The sequence below is a fragment of the Mchenga conophoros genome, linkage group LG8 (genome assembly GCF_057382185.1).
Source record: "Mchenga conophoros isolate Kocher_MC1m ecotype Shallow Benthic linkage group LG8, M_conophoros_male_GT1.1, whole genome shotgun sequence".
Classification (NCBI taxonomy): Eukaryota; Metazoa; Chordata; class Actinopteri; order Cichliformes; family Cichlidae; genus Mchenga; species Mchenga conophoros.
The window spans coordinates 3,780,765-3,787,357 of NC_140533.1; the positions used below are offsets into that span (position 1 = coordinate 3,780,765).

At 39.1% G+C, this 6,593-nt stretch overlaps 1 long non-coding RNA gene and 1 pseudogene across 3 annotated transcripts; both read right to left on the bottom strand.

Moving 5' to 3' along the window:
* Positions 1–904: 904 nt before the first annotated feature.
* LOC146567928 (uncharacterized) lies at positions 905–2,962 on the bottom strand. 3 transcript variants are annotated; one of them, XR_014893553.1, is made up of 5 exons: positions 2,772–2,962; positions 2,594–2,653; positions 2,415–2,486; positions 2,092–2,249; positions 905–1,442 (listed from the first exon to the last, which is right to left on the bottom strand). It is a non-coding gene; the product is annotated as an uncharacterized LOC146567928 (long non-coding RNA). The 3 variants fall into 3 exon arrangements; XR_014893552.1 differs by having other exon boundaries at positions 2,415–2,505; XR_014893551.1 differs by having other exon boundaries at positions 2,415–2,505; positions 2,594–2,962.
* Positions 2,963–3,002: 40 nt separating this feature from the next.
* Positions 3,003–5,409, bottom strand: LOC146567929 (uncharacterized; annotated as a pseudogene).
* Positions 5,410–6,593: the final 1,184 nt, after the last annotated feature.

The window sequence follows — 6,593 nt, forward strand, 5'->3', positions numbered from 1 at the left end:
GCCACTAAACAGGACAGGAGCAGACTGCAGCGGACTGTACGGGCAGCAGAAAGGATCATCGGCGCCCCCCTGCCCTCCATCCAGGATCTGTACCTCTCAAGAACCAGGAAACGGGCAGGGAAAATCATCACAGACCCCTCACACCCTGGACACAGACTTTTTGATCTGCTGCCCTCTGGCAGATGGTACAGAAGTCTGCAGACCAGGACCACCCGACACAGGAACAGTTTCTTTCCCCTCGCCATCTCCCTTCTTAACAGTTGACCTGTCACACTGCTCCCACTGCCAGACTGCAGCTGCACCTTATGTACATTTTGTAGTATTCATTCCACCTCATTCATTTCTGTATTTTATGTATATAAGTTTAGATTCGTTATTTATAGTTGGTTTACACAGCTTTGTGTGTGTATGTGTAATGTGTATATATAGACGTGTGTGTGTGTGTGTGTGTATGTGTAATGTGTATATATAGACGTGCGTGCGTGCGTGCGTGCGTGCGTGCGTGCGTGCGTGCGTGCACTGTAAAAAAAAAAAAGTCAAATTTACGGTAAAATACCGGCAGCTGTGGTTGCCAGGAATATACCGTGTAAAAAATGTGGAATCTGTAAAAGACAATACGGTATACTGGTTTTGTAACCCTAATTTCTAAGGTAGACAACGTATTATTTTACCAAAATCATGATAGAAAAAAACAAATATATTTGTCAATTATACAGCAATTTAATGTAAAAAATGCAACTTTCCATAGCTTTTTACGGATATTTGCAGTAAAAAAAAAAAAAGTTATATAATAATATTTACAGTAATTTGTTGTTAATTTAACAGTAATAGGATAGACCCTACTATTGTAAATAACTGTAAAAATAACAGAAATATGTTAAATCTTATTAAAACCTTTGACAGTAAAAAACACAGTGAAATCGTATAACAAATTACAGCATTTTATTTTGACCAGATACATTTTACGGTAAATTCCTGGCAACCACAGCTGCCGGTATTTTACCGCTAAAAATACAGTACAATATGAGGAACATAAATGGTTTACCGTACATTTTACATTTGCAACTGCTAAATATAGAAAAATCTAAAGATGCTCATATACAACCAAGGTAGAGAATATTACTGATAAACAATGAGAAAATTTGACATACCATTTGAAAACAGACTAAACATATCATTTTCTCTATTCCTACAAAACAGCATAGATCTTGAGAATACAGCATGTGTCCATATATATGGCTGGTAATCCATGGAGGAATGAATAAACATGAAACAAAATATTACCTGCCCCTGACCTATCAACAGTAATGAGTCACTGGGTCCTGCCTTGGTGAAGGAAAGGACTCAGTGGACTTTCTAATGCGCATGGTGTCGAAAATACAAGCTCTGCAGGAGTACTTCAATGTCCATCAGGAGTTCACTTTGGACTGGCAGGATCCCCTCTGCAGCAAAAAAATGGACAAAGTTTGATCAGTGCTTGAGCAAAATGCACAGAAATGAACAAAACGTGCTGCCAAAAACAGATCTAATGATAAATGATTTCTTAAGTGTAAAATATACAGTTCTTAAAGGATAGCTATTGTCAAAATGCAACATGGGCTGGGTTTTTTTTTTTAAACTGTAAACGAGACAAACATATCTAAAAGCATAATTACGACAAACGAGCCGTTTTTGAGATTGACCGTGATTTTGTTTTGTGGTCAATAGCCAGTGAATGGGAATACTAGGGGGCCGGGGCATAAATTTGAGCACATCAAAATCGATACAGTAAAAAAAACAAAAAAAAAAAAACAGCCCAGTTTGCGTTTTGGCAATAGTTATCCTTTAAATCTACTTTTGTAAAAGTGATACACAGACAACGCAGCCCTAATCACAATCATAATTTGTTGGAAAACGTATTTAAGTTTCGTATTGATTTATCATAGAACTTGAAGTTAATGGCTGAATGCATGGTGATGAGACCTATCATTCAATCTACATTTTATAGCGTATGAAACTGCTCACCTGGACATGAACCTGAGCTCGGCTGATTAAAATTAGTGTCTCCTGTCCATCTTTCTTTAGCAAAACTTGAATAATACCACTGCTTACCTCTCATTGAATCTTTGGGTGCAGACTTAATTGAAGAGCCTCGTATAAACAGGCAGGGTGTGATGTTTAGGGAAACCAAAGAATACAGGCGCCATCATTTCTGCCAGAAGACTCATGGGGTGCAACGAAGCTTTCATTGTGGACTGGCTAGATACCTTCTGCATTCAGAAAGAAAACAAGAAGGGCATACACCATAAACAATAATAACTGACAAAAATAATGAGACAAGAAATTAAAGTAACAAAATAAGTGCAAATCAAGTTTCCTGTGTTGCAGTGTAGCTGAATGTTTTTCAACAATTTGATTTACGGTAAAACACATACCAAATATTTCCAGCCAAGGTTTGTTTCAATCTTCAGCATGTTTTTCCTGCCATTGTCTTGAAACTGTTCCATCTGTCCCTCTCATTTGATGCTGTTTACAAAAACAAAACAGCAACATTGTAAAGGGAAAAAGGAAAATGAATTTAATGGAGAAAAAAGATTATGACCTGAAATCTCACCATTTCCTGAGAGTCACAGGTCCTTTGAGTATCCTTATGGTTTCTGCTCAAATTCATTGTCTGAAAAGGGCAGGAACAAAACAAACCTTTTTAATCATAATAAAGACAAAATTAGATTTAGAGACAGACAACAAAGAAATGTGTAAAATATCTTGTTGAATCTGTTTACTTTACTAACCTTGAAAGAGACTCTTGGGTCTTAGCTGTGCCACCACCCTTAAACCTTAAAACACATGCATCAGAAAACCACTGCAACAAAATTTCAGATGTCCTCCACTGACATTTTTATTGTCTTGAACATATTTTGACCTCCACACACTTGCTGCTAGTCAAATATATTGCTTTAAACAAATAAAGGCAAAACAAGCATCTAAAGCTTGTCCTGGCATTATGAAAGAAAAAAGCCAAAACTGCTTAAGCTCTACACTTAAAGTCAACTAACAAATGTATATTAACCATTGTCAGGAAAACATGAATTTGAACAAGCACATAAGCTTGTGACATCACTTTTGCAGAAACGTACAGCTACAAAATGCTATAATAACAGTTAAAGTCAAGTAATGTGTGTAACAGACAGTGCTGTTTAAATTTCAATGTTAACAGTTCAGTGCAACACTTAACTTGTTTGCTAATTAGGGCAATACAAAATTCAAATAGTTTAAACTCTGTTGTATAGAATATAGAACATCTCTGAAACCTCAAAAGTAGAGTTCTCAGTAACAATCCCTAGTTAGAGGGATTGTTTAAAGATATATGGTCAAAACCTCTGAAAAGCATGCCTGTGATAACAGAAATCAGGTAAGAGCACAATACTCAATATCAGCTGGGATAACTGAAAACATAAACAACACAGTAGTTCCCAGTCAAGGTACAGTTAAGCTGACTGTACCGATCTGTTCAAAATGTCTCTAAACGGTCTCTCGCCACTCGTGATCAGAGAGATCGGCGATGAGGGTGAGTACTCTTGGGTTCACATGCAGTGTCTTCTTCTTAGTTTTTTCAACTTTTGTTCCCTTCTCTGGGTTAATGTTGAAGAAACACCTTGATAAACACAATAATCCATAATAAAACACTATACAATGAAGAAAATAAAAAAAAGAAAAAGGGAAAGGCAAGGGAAAAGTAAAAGAATTACCTCTGAAGAAATTCAAGTGTGGAGCCAAGTTCCAGGGGATAGTGGATGTTCAGGCAGTAGTAGCTACCAATCATCAGACAGATTGCAGAGATGAAGTCAGTTATTTGGTCATTTACAACTTTGTGGTCAATGCTGAGCATGAACAGTCTCGATGCAAAGCAGGAGGATCCTTGGAATGAAATACAAGTGTAAAAGAATTAACTGTAAAACCCCCTTTACCATTCAAATGTGTCTTAAAATAGTGAAAGTGCAGACATTTAATATAGCGTATCCTTGCATTAGCTTAGGTTCTGTGCACACTGTACTAATTTTCAACTCACCACAAACAATGACACATGGTGTCACAGGCAGGCTTTCCACTTGGACTTCTTTTGCCAGACATGTTTCATCAACATAGTGGAAGAGGGTCTCCTCTTTTTCATCGAAATAGGAGAGGAGGAGGAGCATCATATCTTTCACGTCTTCTGAGCAGCCCTTCAGCTGTCCCCTCTGCATTCGAAGCTTTATGACAGCCTCCAAGACACGCTTGCTCTTGTCTGCACAAGTGGTTTTCAGAAAGTCCAGAACCCGTTTTCCCTTCTTTTCCAGACTGGTGAGGAAAGTCTCTTTCAGTAAGTTCTTCAAAATGGACTGTCATTCCAATCGCCTGAAACAAAAAAGGCCACTCTTCTTTGAGGGTTTGCATGTCTGCTCCGCTGTTTATTGCTTTGCGCTGAGAGTAGTAGGTGCATTTCATTAGAGTTTTTACTTCTTCATGACTGAAGCTTGTCTGTTCACTGAGAATCTTCATACGTTCCTTCTTCTCCTGCTGGGTTTCCAGTGTCTCACTGACTGGCAAAAACTTCATGTCCCACTTTATGCAGCCATATGTGTCTTGAACAGATGCTCGCTTTTCAGGTGTCACTTCATCGGTGTCATCTGATCCTCCCTGTTTGCGCTTCTGTAACACTGGTGAAGTAGACCTCTTCACATTTTCAATTCGTGCCTGAATCTGTTTTACCAAAGAGTGGTACCCCTGTCCTACCACATCCCCCTCTATGACATCCTGCAGTGACTTGGGATACAACGCAACCAGTTTTTTTGCAATTTCAGTCGAGGCTCTTCTACTTGGAGAGGCACAGGCTTTCATCATCTCCTTCACAATGATGCGGATCATCTCCCTCCGCAATCGAGGCTTTGGTCTTTTCTCTCTCTGAAGACACTGGATCAAGTCTTCTGGAAAATCTTCACTTGGAATTCTAAAGTTATCTACCCAGTCTAGAGAATATATTGGACTGGGTGAGGGGGAGGCAGAAAATGAGGAGCAAGAAGATGGAGACGATATGCTGGCCTGGCTTGAAATTTCCATATTTGGTGCTGTAAAACAATATCACAAACAATAGATTAATTGTACTTTTTGGACCTTGGCCAAAGCATAATAGAAAAAACAGAAAGCCCTTCATGGCTATTGTGCAATGAAATCATAATACTTACTGGTTTGTTTCCAGGCAGCCAGCAGTTTTCTTGCCTGAACTGGTCTCAGGACAGAGTTCAGATCAGTCTCACTGATGAACTGCAAGTCCTCAGATGTCTCCACTCCTAATGATTGTAGTGCCTCCACTACAATTTCAAGGATTGAGGCAGACAGGTCCGGCAGCACCTTAGTAATGGAACTCCTTATGCTGTCCCCCATTTCCGAGATGTCTGATAAAAGAATGTGAATAAAGGTCAATTTACACCAAGTTGGTACCTTTGGTCTTAAAACATGAAGCTGATCTTGCTTGATACTACACTTTTATACAGTGTTACGTAAATACCAAACTAACAGCACCATTATTGTGACAGCACACTGTGTTTCAATGGAACCATTTGGTACCCATACTTCATGTAAGATGTTAATGGATAGAAATCAATTAAGTCAATGATGTTCACACACTGCATCTTTTCTTTTTCCTTTCTCACTGAGTGCAGATGATACTGAGAATGGTATTCTGTCACATGCACCGACACCAGAAAATAAACACTGTCATTCTTAATCAAAATGAGAACTACTTCACCAAACTCAACAGAGTCAGAGCCCCCTGTGACAAGGAAGTGTCCTTTCTTGTACTGTGTTCCCTTGTACATCATTTCTACTGTGACCTTTGTATTGGTTTCAGTAAAGTCAAACATTTGAACTGCTTCTTGAATGGCTTTACTGTACAGCACTGAGTAAAATGGAGAACCATCTTTGACCTTCAAGACAGACTGACACAATGACCCTGCTGCAAGATAGGCTTGAAACATCTGATGTCTTTCAGAGAGTGTATGGCAGAGGTTTTTGAAATTTTTCAGATTTCTGGCACACCTCTTGAAATAACTGTGCTTACTTTCAAAGCGCATTGTCCATAATCTTATCAGTGGGCCAAATTTCAGAATCAGTGCTGGGTAATGGCGTAGAAAATGGTGTTTTGGTCTCAGGTTGCATTCTGGGAACAGAGCTTTTCTTGACTCTAAATATTCTTGAATAAGAATATCAAGATATGCTACCTGAGCCACTGAAATTTTCTGAGCACACACCATGTCTACAATATCTTTCAGCTGCAGAGTTAAGTTCCACACATCATCTGTGGGGTCTGTCACTGTGTCACCAACTATGAGAGGCAGCAATCGGAGGAAGTTCCAGTTCTGTATAGCCTGTCCTGAGAGTTTAGCTGCTTGAGGACTGACCTCAGATGGCTTTGTAGAAGCATCAGAGGCATGGTAACTAAACTGTTTGATGCGTCGGTTCAGAGTGGAGTAAGTGAACCATGCTTTTTTCTTTATGAAGTATTTCAGATACAGTGCCACATCATAAGCCAAAACTCCCTCAAAGATATCATGACCTAGACATGGTGGCAAGCCTGG